Genomic DNA, 20,710 nt, shown 5'->3' on the forward strand with positions numbered 1-20,710 from the left:
TTGTCAGGCAGAACATGGGAGCAGGCTTGCAGGCCAGCGATTGTCGGGGACCTGGCCAAAATGTTTCTTTGGGTGTTGGCATACATACCTGTTATTATTGCGATAGCGTTAAAGAGATTGTTTTGCAGAGATTCCGGGGTCGACGTCATTTGTTGTAAGCGAAAAATTGGTGTGGTTAGTGAGAAGTTGACATATATTCAAATGAGTAAATAACAAAAATATTCTATTCGACTGGAAACTGAACCCACGACTTCTGCGTGATGCGCAGGTGTGCCTGCCACAATGCCACACTGGCAACAGTTTCGGCAAGATACCCACGCCAATGTCGCGTAAAGGGAACAGTCTCCAAAAAGCATGCAATATTGTGCGGAAGCAGCGTGGAATCGCACTCGGTAAAAAAATGTGAATTGCGGAACGGATGAGTACGCTTAAGGTTCACACATTAAAAAAAGCCCCTGCATAATTGATCCTCATCGGCAGCAACATCATCAACAGAGTGCGCAGCAGCACAGCTGTAGTGTCGCCTTCCAGATGCGTATGGTTATTTCACCGATTCTTAAAAGGAAAATGGCGTAGTGGGTACATCACAGCTGAACTTGCAGTTGGCTCTCTAGGATAGTTTGAAACGGTCAGTGTAAGTTGCCAAGACGCTCTTTTTTATTATTATTTATTTATTTAACTATTTTTGGAAGCACGGCCTTGGTGTTTGACTGAAAAGCAAATCCAGGCTAACAATGGAGAACGCGGCGTGGCCGGGGCCCGATTACGCTGTCACCTTCTGCTCTTGAAGCTCAAGAACCATCCCAGTTTTATTTCCCTTTTAGATAGCTCCTGAATGTTCAAAGATGTTTTTTCCACCTGTTGTGGTGCCTGTTGTGGTGCCTGATGTCGAATTTGATGAATGGCGGCACAAAAAATGGCCCTTCATGGCTCAGTATTTTGAGTTGCCCTTGCAGCAGACTTACTCGAACGGAATGACACGTTCAGTGGTGACCTCTTGGCCACGGGGCTCATTCCAACGTCGTATGCGTTGCGAGACGATTCGTTATTGTGCTAGTTATTAATCAGCGTGTCATACGATTGATATGTGGGGTTCAACGTCCCAAAACTACCATATGATTATGAGAGACAACGTAGTGGAGAGCTCCGGAAATTTCCACCACCTGGGGTTCTTTAACGTGCACCCAAATCTGAGCACACGGGCCTACAACATTTCCGCCTCCATCGGAAATGCAGCCGCCGCAGCCGGGATGCGAACCCGCGACCTGCGGGTCAGCAGCCGAGTACCTTAGCCACTAGACCACCGCGGCGGGGCAGCCTGTCATACGAGGAAGATGCAGTCTAAGTAATCAAATTTATAGCCACAGCAGCCCACAAAATAACTTTCAGTCGAATGGCACCATTTCACGCACAGTGACCTATTGATGACGACCTAGTGTCTGTATGGCTTTTTGGTTCACTGTTAATTAGCTGAAACCTTGCTCACCCCAAGATATTCGGTACACATTGTGTCGTCGAAGCAAGAACGAATATATTTATGAAGTAAAGGGTTATGGTACATGGCGCTGCCATAAACATTGTTTCGGAGTCCATAGTTGCCGTCATCTCATGCATAATTGATACGTCACCACAAGCATCGACCCACGCAGCTCGATATTTAAAATGAACGGTCCGAACTGAGTGAACTAATTGCGGCCCAGCCGAGAAAATGAGAAAGCGAGAACTTCGATCGCAGTTATCGAACGCGGTCGGGCGTCGTCTGTCAGTTTCTCGACGGGTGGTGATCATTCACGTCGCAAACTATTTGAAGTGATTGAACGGATATCCGTAACAGGCATTCATATACTAACACTCAGCTACGCCTTCTTTTTTGCGAGTGGTAATTAATGGTTTAGAGTTGCGGGTCCCCCCTGAAAGCTGTCAGAACCTTGTCGCTCAGACCTTCATCACATTGTTATGGCGGCTACCACAACAGTGTTTTATAGCCGGAAATTAGTTCCTTTGTTGTTTTGGTGTTTTTTTAAAGAGGAGCATTTCGTTTAGCGTTTCTCGGCAAATTTCACCATCACACGCTGTAGGATTCATTGCATCCGACTTCGCAGAAGATGAACACTTTTTTTACCTATTTATCTGCTAACTGTGCACATTTTTGAGGGGCGAAGTGCCTTAAGGCGTGGGTCGGTAGTCACCTGTGTGTATGCATGTAGGTAGTAACCACCTCACAGCATATCTACAAAGTGAATGATGATGAGTGGGCCGAGGCTTCGGGTAGTTTTATCGCAAAAAACCGCGAATCGTCCACTAGCAGCATCCGTACATCGTCTGTCTCTCTGTCTGCCTGTTTGATGCCCGGACGGACGCACGAAAGGACGGATGGAGGCACGGGCGGACAGACGGACGAACGCACGAAGGCACGGATGGACGGATGGAAGCGCAGACGGACTGACGGACGTTTTGCCCCACTCATCATCATTCATTCCGTAGATATGCTGTGAATTTTTTTTTAGGAATAGCGTTTTCAGCAGCTCCTTCAAGGAGAATGTGCCAGCGCGAACTTATCTTTAAAACAATGCCCACTGCTTGTACGGTTCTTTCTAAAGAGCAATACTGCCCTGTCTTTCCGTTTCTTGTTTTTTGCGTGGGGTATTTACGCAGTGAATCAATAGCGCTTAAAAGCTGTATTTTCAAATGCTCGAAACAAGATTGTTCATTTGTGAGTGAGAGCTTGGTGAAACATTGGCTGGTATACAAAGACACCATTTTAGGTTTTTACTCTTGCCGAGCTGTCAGGAGGCGTTTCTGTATAGTGTGACAGTTACAAAACCACTCTCGTGTTGTCGTCCGTGCATCTCTTGCTTCTCGACTTTTTTGTTTGTTTGTTTGTTTGTTTGTTTGTTTGTTTGTTTGTTTGTTTGTTTGTTTGTTTGTTTGTTTGTTTGTTTGTTTGTTTGTTTGTTTGCCGCTCCACTATCCCGGCTAGTTACACATAAGGGGGAGAGAGAAGATGGAAGAGGCGTGGCAGCAGAAAGCAGTGATGATTCCTTTTTATTTGAACGCGACGCAAGTGACGGCGCAGAAGGTTACATCGTTGGCGCTGATTGCCGCTTCGATTGGTGGCCGCGTACGAAAACTCCAGGGCTGCGTGAAGGCGAAGAACGGCTGAGACCGACGGGACCTTGTTTGCCAGACCCCCCCACAACCACCCTGCCTAGGCTGCTCGGGTCTTCTGGCGGGGTGAGATGGTGGACGAGGTTTAGGGGGCACGATGGTGGTGGCCGGCCAAAAAAGAAAAAAGAGAAAGACGTTTCATCCAGCGCATGGCCCGTAATGAAGCTCATTAGGAAAGCGCCTCAATGAGAGCGCGCCCTGATTGGGTTAGCTGTGAACGAATCTCGGCGTGGCACAGACACACGCGCTGTTCTTTCCCTTCCTCTCCTCCCATCAACCTGTCCGCCTCCCCCACTCCTCCTACCCGCGTACATCACAACCATCCTCTCGCTTTTTTAACCTCCTCGCCCCACCTGATTTGTTCTCACTGTACCGTATCTCTCATCCGACCCAGCAGTTCCATCCGCGGCTTGTCGTTTCCTCATCGCTATTAGTGACCGGTTGAGAAGTAGGGGAGAGTAAAGCTGCCACCTGGGTCTGACAAGTTGACAGCGACCCGTCTAACGTGGAGGCGCTCTCACATTAGGCTGAGAAGCGCGCGTGTTATGACGTAACCTATAGAGGCCAACGTTGTTGGCCGTATGACTGCAGAGGGCTGCCTTGTACAAGACTATGTGAGGGCGCTGGTGCAATGACGGTTATCACCTTGCAGATTCAGAGTGGTTTCCAAACTAAAGAAGAAGAAAACGGGCAACGAAATGGCCTCCTCTCGGAGTCTAGGGGAGGCGTGCGCTAATGACGGCGGCCGCAGATTCCGTAATGAACACTGGGTACTCATAATTGTGAGCCGCGGTTCCCTTTAGTTTCTCTAATTCCCGGAAGAATGGGGCGGATTTTTGCATCAAAGCGAAGATATCGCCTGTAGACGGCCAGCTGGCTTTGTGATCCCTTGAATAGAAGGAGCAATAGACGACATGAGAGAGCTGTTAAGTCCCCCTTGAGTGGTTGTGTCAGGGATATCACGATACCCACGTGATATACGGTTCATGTACCCTGCAAAAGGGCCCGAAACTTTACATTTGACAACCCACATCAGAGATGCAATAAGCAATACTATATTAAATGCGAGGCATTTCTTCGTGAACTTCGGCGACATTGAGCGTATCTATCTATCTATCTATCTATCTATCTATCTATCTATCTATCTATCTATCTATCTATCTATCTATCTATCTATCTATCTATCTATCTATCTATCTATCTATCTCTCGGGCCACCTATTTCTTTTAGCTCTCCTGGCCGTTTCGATAATGGTATCGATACCATGATGGTATGATACCATGACGGTATGACGAGCATAAGTGACTAGTCATAACATGAAAATCATGATATTTGTTTCATGAATTTTATTATTTACATTTTATAGTCTTGCTTCTCTTGCGGTGGTTTCATTCACATGACATTATAAAAATTTAGTATGGTATGACATTACTGCATGGCAAACATATGTGACACACCCTAAAATAAAAATCATGACATGCGTGTCATGATTTGTCACGCCATGCTCATGGTGCGCTCGCGGTCGTTCCACTAGCTTCACATATACTAAATTTGGTATTACATGACGTGAATGAACGATGTCCAAGCATGATATTCATTCATTCATATGTGGGGTTTAACGTCCCTAAACCGCTTTATGATTATAAGAGACGCCGTAGCGGAGGGCCCGGAAATTTCGACCACTTGCGGTACTTTAGCGTCCACCCAAATCAGCGTGTCTATGTAAAACATGACAGGTGCTACGCTCATAGCGCGCTCGCGGCCGTTTCGCTAGCTCCACATATACCAAATTTGGTATCACGTGACGTGAATAGACGACGAAGGTAAATGCCACGTCCAAACGTGATAATTATGACATCGATTTAATGTACGGCATAATTTACGTCCGCCTCGTAACATTGAGCTGATTTCGAAGGGACAAATCATCCATCATCATTCGTGCTTCGCATATCATCGATTGCCGCTGTACGTGAGATCCACCAATTTTTCTTAATGACTGCGACACTATTGAACAGAGCCTTTTTTTTTTTCTCTTTTGTTGCGTGCGTTTATAGGTCATAATGTTACTATAGAGTTTGGTATCCGGAAAACAGGAATCGAGGAGGAGGAGGAAGGAAGGACAAGGAGGGTAGCCTGAGGATTCGAGACTGCACGTTAATTAGCCAGCCAGCCAGTCACAGACAAACAGACAGGCGGGCGGACCGACGGCGGACCGACACACCGATAGATAGATAGATAGATAGATAGATAGATAGATAGATAGATAGATAGATAGATAGATAGATAGATAGATAGATAGATAGATAGATAGATAGATAGATAGATAGATAGATAGATAGATAGATAGATAGATAGATAGATAGATAGATAGATAGATAGATAGATAGATAGATAGATAGATAGATAGATAGATAGATAGATAGATAGATAGATAGATAGATAGATAGATAGATAGATAGATAGATAGATAGATAGATAGATAGATAGATAGATAGATAGATAGATAGATAGATAGATAGATAGATAGATAGATAGATAGATAGATAGATAGATAGATAGATAGATAGATAGATAGATAGATAGATAGATAGATAGATAGATAGATAGATAGATAGCCATGTGTTACAGTTTCCAATAAACTATGCCTGCTACTTTTCGTCGCCCTAGGTACACATATTGTCACACATATCACACATATCGAGTTATGTTGGCCGTCTATTTATTAAGAACTGAATGCAAAGAACATCTTAAGATGGAAAACAAAAACGCAAAATGAACACGCCAACAAATGTCCCGATTATCGGTCCGAACTCGACAGAATGCGGCACTGCGCTGAAAATGCGCTTCCTAATTACTTCATATACAACTATTAAGCAACGCAGTTCGTGTGCTCATGAAAAATGCGCCAAAGCCGGTGGAGCTAACTACACAAGATAGAGTTCTGGACTATCTAGAATTTTCGGATTACATCCTATAACGACAAGCGAACCGCACGAAGCAAGCAGAGATCGTTGGGGTCGGAGGTTAGAACTCGCGTCTCGGCTAGTCTCCTTCGCAAAGCGCTCTTTTTGTTGTTATCATAGCCAACACGTGCTCACGAATATAAACAGTTTGTCCCATGCCCACTCACAACAGGCGTCGTTTCGGTAACGGCCCCGGCATATTTTCCGCGGAGGAATTGTTGGAGTAAATCTGCATGCGAATGCACGCAAGCCGTTCGGCACATCCGTAACGAGGCCCTTCGCTTAAGATTAGAGGAGCTCATTGCTTGGGCGCACTCAAAGTAAGCTCAAGGCGGGACGAACGCGGGATGAAGGTGCTGACACGTTGGCGCGATGATACCACCGCTATTGTCTACGGGCCCTTCGCATACCCTCTCGAGCTCGCGTCCTGAGTAGTGTCGGACGTCGCGAAGAACGTGCTATTTAGAGTTTTGCGAATGTAGTTGAAGATCGCTTGGCTAAAATCTGTTCTCGGGTTAGTCGGTTCGTATTAAAGAGCAATAATCATGTCAGTAACATGGCGGGAATCAAACGCCATGATGAAGTAATTGTGGGAAGGAAGACCGCAATAAATGTAGTATGAAACAAAGGAGAAGGTAAAATGAGGCGGGGAAAGGGTGGGGGGGGGTGGTATGGCTCCGACAGCCAATCTGGAGTGATGTGATTTTTATTTTCTATTGATAAACGGTCCTTGTATGTATACCATCGTATATCGTATTACTGAAAAAAAAAATTATTTTGCTTCGTCTGTGATATTTCCACACGATTTCTTTCCCTCCATTCTTTCCTTTTGTTCTTTCGTTTCCTGTTTCCACTAGAACAATTCTAGAGCGCAGCTTGTCCCGTCTACTTCCGCAGGACATATCCCCGCCGCAGTGGCTATGGTACTCGGCTACTTCCTCGCAGGTCGCGGGATCAAATCCTGGCTGCGGCGGCTGCATTTTCGATGGAGGCGAAAATGCTGTAGGTCCGTGTGCTCAGATTTGGGTGCAGGTCAAAGAACCCCAAGTGGTCGAAATTTCCGGAGCCCTCCACTACGGCGTCACTCATAATCATATGGTGGTTTTGGGACGTTAGACCCCACAAACCATCAATCAAATCACAGGACATATCTCAGGCTTCTGTAATCCCAGACAACTAAAGATTTTTGCCGCTGGTTGACTGAGATCGCGCATTGGTGACTGTCGTCGATTTGTGTACGTCAATATGTTTCCCGTAATCGTCATCTGTGAGCCGAACTTATCGAGTGCAATACGACTCTCGGGATACGAACCTTTTATGTCGTCTACTGTTACTGAAAGCAGCAAGGTTCTGGTGTTCATTCGCCGAGGCCTCACTTACATTCCTCAGCCTGTACCACCTCATGACGGGAACCAATACGTATGCTTAAAGTGAAAAAAAGGACCCTCAACATCACTGTGGTTGGCACATGCTCATCACCATCAAGCCGGTTCGATCAAAACAGACTACGAGACATCATAGCGTTAACTCCTGACCCGTGTGTTATCATCGGGGATTTTAACGCTCATAATACATTGTGGCGAAGTCGGAATACCAACATGAAGAGCAGAATTTTGGTGTATTTTACCTCCGACAACAAACTTTAGTTACTGAACGATGGCAGTCCTACATTTTTACGTGGCTCCACATACAGTAGCTGTCTAGACTTGGCTTTTGTTTCGCGAAGCTTAGTCAAACATACTGAATGGTTTACGGATATAGAAACGCACGGGAGTGATCACATTCCAACATACCTCAAGATCAGAGGATTGTCGCCTCCTAAAGTGCGCGACATGGTTAAAAGAGTGGACTGGAAAAAATTGCAGTCTCGTATGGAAGGCCAATGCCAAGAACACATATCCGATTTACAAGAGGCCATCAATAGCACTGTAAAAGAGACTTTGTGTACGATCCCATGCCCTGCAAGAATCATGGACATCGGCATAGAGCTGGAGCGGCTTCGAGCCTTGCGACGACGAGCTGAAAGGAGGTACCGGCGCACGAAGGACATAGAAGATTTACGGATTGCTAGACGTATGCAGAAGAAGATCAAACGCCGGTTGGACAAGCTAGAATTCCAACGCTGGATTACTTTCTGCGAGTCACTTGACCCTCGTAAGCCTTTATCGCAGATATGGAGGACGGTAAGAAGTTAGCGGTCATCCCCCATTCAGAAGTCACCATTCAAGGCCTTAGCCCTTTACTAAAATCTAGCAGATGTGGACGCTCCTGAAGAGATCTGCCCCGGATTATTAGGGCAAACTACAGCACTTAGCTCACCACTTTCAAGCAGTTGTCCGCCACCACGTGATTCCTGTATGGACTTCCCGTTCACCATTCAGGAGCTCAAGGCAGCACTCGCGTCATGCAAACGTACCTCTGCACCAGGACCTGACGGAATCTCCTACAGAACCCTGTGTCATCTGGTTGAGCGCGCGAGAATAGCTCTACTTCAGCTATATAATGATTGTTGGCTAGAGGGCAGTGTCCCCTTAAGTTGGAAAACTAGTCGTCTAGTACCACTGCTAAAACCTGGCAAATCACCATTGGAGCTCTCCTCCTATCGCCCAATCGCATTGGCTAGTTGCGTGGGTAAAGTGATAAAGAGAATGATTCTCGACCGACCGGAGTCGTACTTGGAGTATCATGAGATCTACCCAAATGCCATGGCTGGCTTTCGACGTGGTCGATCATTGATCGATAGCGTCATCGACCTAATCACGTACGTTGAACACGAGAAAGGCCATAAGCGTCTTTGCGCCTCTCTGTTCCTTGACGTCAAAGGAGCCTATGATAACGTTACACATGAAGCCGTCCTTACCGCACTAGAAGAGATTGGAGTGGGTGGCCGAATGTTTAAGTGGATACACAGTTATCTCCAAATGCAATCCTTTTTTGTGAGTACGGAGGCCGGGAACACGTCTGCACATTTCAGTTGTCGTGGCGTCCCTTAGGGTGGTGTACTGAGCCCCGGGCTATTCAATATAACACTAATTGCTCTCCATACGCATCTACGAAACAATATTTATCTATCAACATACGCTGATGACATCTGCAACTGGACATCTGTGGTAACTCGCCTGCAGTTACGAGCAAAAATACAAAGAGCTGCTACTGCAACTGCTTTGTATCTGCGCAATCGAGGCCTGGAAATTTCCTCCGGAAAGTGCGCTCTTCTGGCATTTACGCGCAAACCCATATCGAATTACAGAGTGTCAATTAATGGTCAAAATATACCATATCGTCAGTCTCACAAATTTCTGGGTGTCATAGTCGACAGAGACATATCATGGAGCTCTCATGTGTCGTATTTGAAAAAGCGATTGACAGGCATATGTCATCTTTTCAAGTTTCTCACTGGAAAGACTTGGGGAATGCAGCCTAATGCTATGTTACGACTGTACAGGGTGATTTTATTTGGCTTTTTACGATACAGTCTGCCTGCATTATCAAACGCCAGCTAAACAAGTCGACGCATGATACAAAGCGTTCAGGCACAGGCACTTCGAATATGTCTAGGTCTGCCTCAGGGTGCCTCAACAGTGGCGACTATAGCTTTAGCCAAAGACCACCTCGTGCAGACCCATATTGAAATTGAAGCTTTGGGGACGCACATAAGGCATGTGCGCCAGACTCCCCATCACCACCTAACCTCTCTACCAGCGGATAGACCTCATACTTCATTTTGTTGAACAGTAACTACACATGGTGACTCCCTACCAACTTGTTTTACGCCCGCGGCGAGACCTTCAATTCCTCCATGGTGCCTCAAACAGCCAGTCATCAACCTGACAATACCAGGCATCCGGTAAAAACGAGATTTCTCAATACCAGCCCTCAAGCAGCTCACCTTACTTCTGCTGTACGAGAAGCATCAAGACTGTTATTTCAACCTCTGTTATTTGGCATGCCTCGCACAATGAGCCCATCTACGCTCCCATGGCGGTGCAGTTAACTGGCGCTGTCTATCGCGCTCTTGCGCAGATTGACAACTACTGTTTGTTTGTTTTTTATAAAAATTTATTGTGTTATCACGTGTTTTCTTGTCTCTTTTTGTTTTTATTGTGATTAGACCTAAGACTCCCAAGCAGCTTCAGTAATCAGGATGAACATGCAGATGCGACTTGCAGTCCGAAATGTAGCAGATAAAAGCAAATTATACGTAATAAAAAATGAAAGGACAGTTTGACTTCTGTCGATAATTATAACCAATAAGAAATCTAGTATTACTCTAGCGTTGAACGCGGTGATTCGTTTCGACCATTATCTCACAATTATGAAATTATGTGAAGTAGCTAGCATTTTGCAGACAAGGGACCGGCGGCTTCGCGTCAAAATTTGTTCCGTAAATTTCGCAAGATGAACAAAAATTGCACACGATCTCAAGAAAGCGAGATAGATAAGCGCTTCTAGCATGTGCTACGCATGATAAGAAAATTCGTGAAAGACAATCGTCATTGCGCAGAAGGATGGCTTATGGTGACGGTGCGGAGTGTCATTCATCTCAGACGAACGTAATAGTATACGTGTCAAAACCACGATACGAATTATGAAGCGCGCCATGATGGGAGGTTCCTGAATTTTCGACCATCAGGCATTCAATACGGTTCACTGATATCGCACAGTGTACACGCGCCTTTCGCATTTCGTCCCCACCGGGATGTGACCGCCGGGATTGAACGTACCGTCTTCGGGTCATCGTTGGAGCTCCACCGTAACAATTACACCGCGTAGGTGGACATCACAGGTGAAGAGACAACTTTCACGGCGACAACGCGACATGCTCAGTAGTTAATGCTCAGTTGTCTCTATTCGGATGACGTATCACGTATTTTTTTTTTTTTCGCTTAAGGTCATCAGTAAGGAATATTGTTTCTCTTAGTTACAAAACTTTTGGTGAAGCGCGAAAGCAAAAAAATAAAGAAAGAAACGGCGAGGCTCGCGCTAAGTTGCACAATGCTTAGAACAGCGAAGCGAAGACTGCGAAGTCTAATTTTGTTCCGTCTATGTTTTGTTGCTAGGCTTTAGCTAGGAGATGTCAGATTGTGTCTAGGTTACTTCTCAACAAATAGTGATTCGAGTTGCACTACTAACAGAGGAAATACACGCATGTCCCAGCGTTCCCCACTACTAAGAGCATGTCGTCATTCACGTAGGGCTTCCACCACTTCGGAGTCTTTTCGCACTCGACGTTTCATTTTCAGTTCCCTAGTACTCTCTCGTTGTACGCACAGCTGAAGCACTCCGTGCATATGGGTCAGCGAAGCTGAAACGTGCCACCGCGTTGTTTAACACTGGGTGAATCCTGGTGGTATATCTAGCTTTTCTCAACTACGCGTCCCGTCTGTTACGTCTGTCTAGAAATCTTCGGTGTTTGGCGCCTGTCTGTCGCCTTCTTCATATTTAGCTGACAAGCGTTCCCACACATTCCCGGTCATTATGATGTTTTTTGTGCATGCCTGTACACACGAAAGTTTTTTTTTTTTTTTTTACGTCCGGCTTAGAAAGTTTTGCTGATAATGCAAACTCACACTGTCGGGACGGTGGGCAAAATACCGAATGCTTTGGAAAAGCAGCGCTTAATGCTCCACTCCGATAATACACCCGCCCACATAGGGTTCTAACTCACCCACATTCCCGCTCATTAGAGTTCTCACCAAAGTGCGCGCTCAACGTTCTCTTTCTCCCCCAGATCACGTATTCCATCTACATATCCCCAAAGGAACCTTAGTTTCCTAAAATGAAGTCTGCTTTTAAAGGTCACCTTCAAGATAACTCACTCTTTGCGAAGTGGAATAAAAGACAAGTTCACATTTTCGCTAATGTTGGTTTGAATGTGTCCTCTCTTTGTTGCGTGTCCGCTTTGTCATAGGCGTGTTTTCTCGAAAAGAAGAGAACTTTGAATTCGTCGACGCAACCAGGAAAAAAAAAACCCTCGCTATCAGAGCTGCGCGAGATCCCGAAAAAAATCGTTCCGCAAAACGTTCACGTCAGACAAAGTGCCCAAAAAAAACCGCTGAATTTTGGTTCATTAGAAGTGCACACATAGAGGCGCAAATAAATAGCACGTTTTTTTATTGTACAGACATACTATGTCATGGTTATCTTTGACTCATCAGCTCAAAAGCGTCAGTCAATCGATCATACAGCAGCTGGGCAAATAAATAAAAAATGCAAAAATGCTCTCTCTCTCTCTCTCTCTCTCTCTGTGTGTGTGTGTGTGTGTGTGTGTGTGTGTGTGTGTGTGTGTGTGTGTGTGTGTGTGTGTGTGTGTGTGTGTGTGTGTGTGTGTGTTTGTGTGTGTGTGTGTGCGTGTGCGTGTGCGTGTGTGTGTGTGTGTGTGTGTGTGTGTGTGTGTGTGTGTGTGTGTGTGTGTGTGTGTGTTCTTTGTCAGACATCGGAGGCTGTACGCCACTGCAAAATGCGGTTTGAAGCGGCCAAGGAATGCTTTTCAAGGCGAAAGTCTTATATGTCTTTTGAAACGCCAAAACTGACCATCGATGTGTTGCGAAAGATCATTATCATCATGTAACAATGTTACTGGTAGTTACTGTGTGTGTGTGTGTGTGTGTGTGTGTGTGTGTGTGTGTGTGTGTGTGTGTGTGTGTGTGTGTGTGTGTGTGTGTGTACGTGCGTGCGTGTGTGTGTGTGTGTGTGTGTGTGCGTGCGTTCGTGCGTGCGTGCGTGCGTGCGCTCAAGGTCAAGCGTGTTGCGTGTCTCAAAAATATGCGGAGCAGAAGCAATATCGACTTGCGCGTATCTAAATTACTCAGGTGATAAACATTTCCACAGAAAGTTCTCTGTGCGCTGCCTTAATCTCCAGAGGGGATTGTGGCGGCGCACAGATAACTTTTTTGTGGAAAATACGTGGCCAATACACGTCAGTCCTCAAAATGCAATGCTGCGGCAAGGACGTCAGCCTTAGTATACTTCCCGTGCCCTATCCGTCGACGCAGGTGTTTTCTTTTCTTCTGTGAAAAGAAGTAAACAGAACTTACATTTAGCATACCACGAAGGTCATCGGTGAAGAGCTACAGGCAGGGGCCAGGCCATCTACGCCACCAGAAGAGCCCTCGAAACTGAAGCAGCGGTCTCTTTATAAAACATTTGGCAGACAACTTAATCGTACCTTTATTGGGTGTATATTATGTTGGTGTTGCAACAGAGCATAGCGAACACTAGTAAATAATAGCCATAATTCAGCTAACATTAGACCCATTAACACTACCTGGTGGTGAGTAATTGCGGCTGTTTTAGTCGCCTGACGCAGAAGCTCGGTTAAAATATGCATGGCCTTCGATATCAGTCCGTGTTCTTTGTCAGACATCGGAGGCCGTACGCCACTGCAAAATGTGGTTTGAAGCGGCCAGGGAATGCTTTTTAAGACGAAAGTCTTATATGTCTTTTGAAACGCCGAAACTGACGATCGATGGGTTGCGAAAGATCATTATCATCATGTAACAATGTTACTGGTAGTTAAAACGTGTGAAATCATTATGACATCACCCTATGGGGTCATCGCATGACGCCATCGCTTTGTCAAAGTGGGCTAATTAATTAAGAAGGTAGGGCGAAACCATGTGAGGAGCGGAAACATTTTGCAGAGGGAAGGAAGGGGCCACTGAGTTGACTGAGACGAAATATTGGGCGACCTTCAAGCTTCGTCTTTAAGAGTCGAGCGCGATAGCGACATTTGGATATGTGGGGTTTATTTTCCCAAAACCACCATATGATTATGAGAGACGCCGTTGTGGAGGGCTCCGGAAATTTCGACCACCTGGGGTTCTTTAACGTGCACCCAAATCTGAGCACACGGGCCTACAACATTTCGCCTCCATCGGAAATGCAGCCGCCGCAGCCGGGATTCGAACCCGCGACCTGCGGGTCAGCAGCCGAGTACCTTAGCGGCTAGACCACCACGGCGGGGTGATAGTGACATTTTGTGTACTTCAAACACTTGGTGCATAAAACCTTTTCGAACTTGCTATGCACCCACTACGTGGCCTTAAGGGAACAGGCGCAATGAGACATGTGCCTTTTGTAATGGCTTACCAGATTTAAACAGAGAAGTCATCATGATAAAGACATGCTTTGACGCCCGACGGCGATGGGCGCTTGTACCACACATTAATACTGCACCATTTACTGTCGTACTGCAACGCATGTATACAGCGGGACGACTGTGTTTGTAAAGCATGAAAGTTATTTCGCTGCACTTTCCAGCAGAGGTTGTTATTTTCACTGTATTTGCATACAGACGCGTGGCCGTGTAGTATAGGACATTCGCGTGCCACGCAATCAGCCCGGGTTCGATCGCCAGTCTGGCCCATGATGTTTTTGTTATTTCTTTTATTTCCATCGTTCTTGATTTTTCGGTCACGCGTAAGACGATGATTTCTCGCTCACAGCCAACGACGCCGACGGTGGAATTTCTGCTAAACGAGCTCTTTTCACCTTCACCTTCCAGCCGTCTTAGGCGAATGCATAAACAACCCTGTGATTTCGCAAGTACATTGTCTACAATGCAGCGTGCGTGTCATCACGCCATAGCGTGCTGTGGAATGAAGGAGAATTCAACAAGGCCTGCTGGTGTCAAAAACGCTATAGCATCACTGCCCTCACAAGTTATGATGACGTGCATGGTGAATGGGGTCCGTCCTTCCGCAGGAAAAAAAAAGGGTACGCTTTTTGTGTGTCTCTCTCGCTTCTTCAACAGATGGAGGACTGCAGTGAGTGAAACAGCAGCAAAGCACGCCAGTATAAGAATACAGCAGGAAAGACGTGCGCTGTCGGAAATAGCGCTTCACAGTTCGCAGAACAAGAGCGCTGGTGTGTGAGTGTGCTGAGAAAATGAAAATGAAAATAGGCCAATGGGCTAGCCGTCAACCGGCAGAATTCGTTTTTTGTGTGATGTCGTGAACGCGGCCGCATTTATTCTACGAATACGCAGAAGAAACGTGGTTCATTCTCTCTTCTTCCTTCTTTCTTATTTTTGGTGAAAGTGAATTCCAGACAGGTCATTAAATGTTGAGCGTAAGGCAAATAGCAGTGCGACGAACAGCGCAAACAGCAACACTTGCGGGAACACGTGGGACGAGAGAGAGAGAGAGAGAGAGAGAGAAAGAGAGAGAGAGAGAGAGGGAACAAACTCTTTTGAAGCGATAAGCCTAAGGCGTCATCAAGCGTGAAAAGCGAACGGCGACAACGTCAACTCGAAGTGACGCAAGAAATGACCGCGTTACAATGCCCTCATATGGTCTCCTCGTGACGTCACCAGTGCCAAATGTGTGCGGTCGTTATGATGTCACTATAGCGTGATGTAACGCGATGACGTCATCACATGATATCGTTCTTTGGCCAAAGTTAGGCCAATGCAGGTGGCACCACAATACCACCTGAGAGCACAAAGCTTGCAATGGAACGGCTCCGATCTCTTTTGCTTATGTGATTCTTAAGAGAGAAAAAAAGTTAAAAGTGAGCCCCGTGACTGTCTGCATCAGAGTGCGATACCTCAACAGTAGCTCACGAGGGAAAGATGAGAAAGAAGGAAGAGAAGGACAAGAAAAAAGAAGGAGATAGAGACAGTAAATTCACTTCAGCGCCTGGGTCAAGACAATGAACTGGGGGGAAAAGGAGAAGAAAAAGAAGTTGACTTTCACTTTCTTTCACCGGAATGTTAGAGAACATTCGATTTTTTTTTTTAATTTCGAACGTAGCTTCACAGAGGAGTCATTCCTGCATGCCTAAAGCCCGGCCTGACTCCCACGTATTCTCCACGACCAGCCATAGCTTATCCTCGAGTTTGTAGCTGTCCAAGGTTTTACCTAAAGTTCGTTGCTGTGGTGAGAGATCGGCAAGGGGATTCGGTTCTGAATGTTTCAAGCCTCTTAGCATATATGACAAAGTGATGTGGCTTCTTCGCAGAAGCAGCGTTTTCAGGGTTAATGCGAGAAAGGTAAGTCTATGATGAAGAACTCAAAATATAAAGGCGATACCTTAGTCTTGCGCACGCCCAAGCTAGCTCTGAGCGGCATTCCGAGCAGGCACGCTCCAAGGGAATCCTTCCGTGCACAGTCAGAACACGATGGAAAAGATGACTGGTTTATACAATTAGCTGGGCTTGTTCATACGGACCTATGTAGTGAAGCATATAGGCTTGACGCTTTTAAAGAAAACGTAGACATAGTTAGGTCATCTGGGCTCGAAGGCTTATCGTGGGAGCTCGTTCTTATCGAAAAATTAAGCGAGCAGGACCATAAATGGCGACAAGGGTTCCATCGCACGGAAACCCAATTTTTTCAATGCCGTAACCACGATAGCATAAATAGAGAGTTTTAGTACTGCGGAGTGGTGCTACGTACGCATCACGCAAGCGCCTTGCGTTACGTGGCGTCGTTTGCCACTAATCGGCTTTTAGTACGCCGTAGTACCCGCGTACGTAACGAGCGTGAAGCGTGTTGCGCCATCTGGTATATCAAAATAGAAGCACGTGTTGTTGACAGCCAATGTGAGCCAATCCAAGTGTTATAGCCAGATTATGGTCATATTTTAAGCCACGGAGCCGGTCGGTGCTTGCCTTCGATGCCGCCATTTTGCAAAACGAAGTCTCGCGCTGTCGCGAACTTGTTCGAGAGCGGCGCGATCAGCTCATACGTACGCACGCACGCATCTCATGCGTGCGCGCGTAGCGGCTGCGTACGTAACGCGATACGTGCGCGTTCCGGTCTGCGCATGCGCACTACGCAGAACGTGGCGTTCTTACGTACGCAACGCCGCCACGTACGCAGCGTACGCAGTACTAAAACTCTCTATTGAGACAACTTAGATGATGAGTTACCATGGTGCTGAATAAACGCAGCTGAAGGAAGAAATCTAGCACTGGAAGCTAATGGAAGTGAAGTTACGTAGCGTAGCAAAACGAACGCTTGTTTCCTCTCTTTCAGACCCGTCACGGTGGTCTATAGTAATGGTACTCGACTGCAGACACCAAGGTCATGGGTTCGAATCCCTACCACTGTGGCCTAATTTCAGTGGATCCGCGATGCTAGAGGTCCTTATACTTGTGCACGTTAAAGAACCCCAGGGGGCCCAAATTTCCGGAGCTGTCCACTTTGGCGTCCCTCATAATCATACTGTAGCTGTGGGACGATAGACCCCAAAAATCATTATTAAAATTCATTTCTTTTGGCCTCTTATTTGCGTACTGTCACTGGAGAGTATTCATGAAAAAATAAGGAGAAAACTGTAAGTGCACCACAGCAATAAAGGTCGCGTAAAAATAGCATCTTCTCCGCAGGGAAAGGCTGCCTCTTTACCGTTGCGCCCGTTCACCTTTGACTCTTGATCCGATACATGAATCTGATTGCGTCCGTATCTAAGCGCCCTCCAATAAGAAGGGGAACAAATTCAAGAGCGAGATAGAGAGAGTGAGAGAACAGGAACAATGAGAGCCGAACGAAGCACTATGTGTCGCAATTAAGAGACTTAAGGCAGGCCTCGCACGTCGTACAACAAAAGGACGAACGGGCGCATCATTCAGAGACGTGCTTAGCGCAGCAAAGCCAGAAAGGCTCGGTCTGTTTTGCTTCTCGCCGCACTGTGTCTTAATCGATTACGACGAGAAGAACACGGGGAGAGGGGGGAGGGGGGGTGGCAGCCGCTTACGGAACGCACCACAAAGAGAAAGCTACAACAGTGCAACATACGTGACTGTACAAAGGGGAGAGAGAGAGAGAGAGAAAGAAAGAGCGCGAAGGGGCGCATCAACACTAGCAGCCGCCGAAACCGGTGCGCCATAATTATTAGGAAGGCAAGGCGGCCTCTCCCCGTTGCCAGCAGCTGAATCCAGGGACCGCTAATGAAGAAAAAGAACCGCGAGGAGAGACATTCCAAGTGCTGGGTTCTGGAAGGTACGAGGCCGACCGTACAAAGAAGGTACGCGCGAAAGACAGAGAGAATGTAAGACATAAACTACAATGTCAGTGAAAGAACAAAAAAACGAAGGGCGGTCGAGGAGGGGTTACGAACAAGAAGAGGATTAAGAACATGAAGGAAGAGCGTCCCTGCCCCGACCGGGAAACGGGGAGAACAAAGGGCCCCGTGCCGCGTTAAGGAGTCCTTTGCACTTCACCTGGCGTTGATAACGGCGCCCGGTGGCGGAAAGGGAAACAAAGAGAACCGCCGAGCGAGTGCGAGAAAGGAGAGTGGGGAACAGCGAGACTGCGTATGAGAAGACAAAGTTGCGTGTGTCTGCACGTCGAGCGCGTGTGGTTGTGGAAATAGCTCGCGACTGTAAAACTTGAAGAAACAGAGCTCAGTGGTATTGCGGCGCGAGTATAGCACGCTGGCGAAAAAGGGACTGCTGCCAGGCACGCAAACACACGCGGACAAACAGGCACGCGAGATGAGTTGCTGGCGCCGCCGCTGCTGCAAAAAAAAAAAAAAGAGCGCGAGACAAGCCTGAGCATTTCGGGTGGTGGAGGAGGGCAAAACGATCGATCAGTGTTTTCCATTGTGACCGCTGAATGGGAACACAATCAGAAGAAGCTCCGTTAGCGCGCTAACCGGGCAGCGCCAGCGACGAAACACGTGGCTCTTGCAGACGTGTACGGGGACGTCGAGTTGCCCCTGCCGAGAGTAGACGATGCCACGCCGTCCGAAATAAATAAAAAATACATGCGCGTCGCGAACGCGAATTACTCGCAGGATGTCATTAGCACCGGTCGTCGTCGCCGTCGTCGCATTCGCAGGTCGCCTGCGTGGTTCACAACGTTTGCCGAGACAGACACGAACTGCGTGCTCAAAGACTCGTGTACACTGTCCAGGTTATAATGGCGTTCTATAGGCTCGGTAGTCGCGTGTAAACAGATCTAGATAACTTAACGACGGATATAGGCTAATTTAGATAGCCCGAAGGTCTGCCTTGATCTACTGTGCCATCCATCATTAATGGCAACGAGGTATTCTTTCAACGGAAGAGTATAACAGCGAACAGATTCAGCTATCGGAGACAGTCGAATTGCGGTCGGGCTATTGAAAATATGTGCATCGTACTCACGTATAAATACGCACGGAAACAAAACGCCGGAAACAAAACGTGTATACGCGAGGTTTCAAGTGCGTTTATGCGTTTTACACGGCTCTGATGGTTCAACCCCGCGTCTTCACACCATGTTGGCTCTGTCACTCTAGGGAGGGTGCATAAAAGAATCGTGATTTAGCTTTTAAGCTCCGAGTAAACTGGGTAGTGTTTGCTTTACACTAAGCGCAAAAAAAAAAAGAGGACGCTTGAACTTCGCATTTAGGAATAAAACGCGATAAACGCATCGTTCAAACGAATGGCAAGGGTATCACTCTGCGGTTCAGGCGATGAAGGCGAATCCAGTGAACCTAATGTTGTGCAATGTCGTAAGCGTTTCTTTAAGGCCGTGTTTTAACCCTCACTTCGAAGGCGCCACTGCCTCGATGTCGGGTCTGAATATGAGTCGTCCCTGAAGCACATTTTGGCGGTCGACAGCTATCAGTGACTAAGTATACAAATCACAGTTTCACCGCAAGGGTGAAGCAATTAATGCTATAGCAACAATTTTGAATGTTATACGAAGTAATCTAGCTGCTCAATTTTTGGGGTCCGATCTCGCCTAATTATTGTGGGGATACTGACACTCCCCTGTGAAGTTATTTGCACCGCGTGGCGCACATGTCTCGCGCAGAAGCCCTATTTTGGTGTCACGGCTATTGAGCGATAGGTGGCGTTGTGTACGAAAGCGGTGATCACCACAATCATCATCATCATGGTTGTTAAAGTGGTAGAGCTGGCACTGACCCCTGGTGGCAGGTAAGCCTTAAAGGCAGCGCGCAAGAAATAAGCAGGTCTCTTCTGCGCGTGGCGGTTGCCGCGAACGGTTGTCTCTAGCGTGGGTCCCCGGTGCGTGGCACCGCGGGTTGCACGTCGGGGGCCCTCGTGGTAAGTCAAGCGTTGGCGACACCGCCTTGGGTGTGTTATTTTGTTTGTTGCACCAGTCACATACCTTCGTCATCCGTTCACGTGACACATTACTAAATTTTGGCATAAGTGAAGATGGCGAAACGCCCGCGAGCACATCGTGAGTGTGGCACGTAGTCACGTTGTTACATGACACTCATGTTATGATCATCATGTTTGGACGTGTCATTTGCTTATGTCATCCATTCACGTCTCGTAATACGGAATTTAGTTCTTGAGAAGCTAGCAAAACAGCCGCGATCGCATCATGCGCATGGCATGTAGTCATGTTGTTACATGACACGCATCTCATGATTATCATGTTTGCACTAGTATCATACCTTCATCATCCATTCACGTCCCGTAAACCAAATTTGGTAGATGTGACGCTAGCGAAACGGTCGCGAGCGCATCATGAGCGTGGAATGTAGTCAGGTTGTTACATGGCACGCATATCATAATTTTCATGTTAGGGTCTGTCGCTTGTGTTCGCCATGCAATAATGTCATACCATACCAGTTTTGCAACATGCCATGGGAACGAAACCACCGTAAGA

The 20,710-nt window shown here is 46.8% G+C and overlaps 1 protein-coding gene across 2 annotated transcripts in view; it reads left to right on the forward strand.

Annotated features, from left to right (window-relative positions):
• Nucleotides 1-20,710, forward strand: part of GatB (glutamyl-tRNA(Gln) amidotransferase subunit B, mitochondrial) — a 453,352-nt gene that overhangs the window by 331,310 nt on the left and 101,332 nt on the right. The window lies entirely within an intron of this gene.

This window comes from Rhipicephalus microplus, chromosome 2, assembly GCF_043290135.1.
Source record: "Rhipicephalus microplus isolate Deutch F79 chromosome 2, USDA_Rmic, whole genome shotgun sequence".
NCBI classification, from domain to species: domain Eukaryota; kingdom Metazoa; phylum Arthropoda; class Arachnida; order Ixodida; family Ixodidae; genus Rhipicephalus; species Rhipicephalus microplus.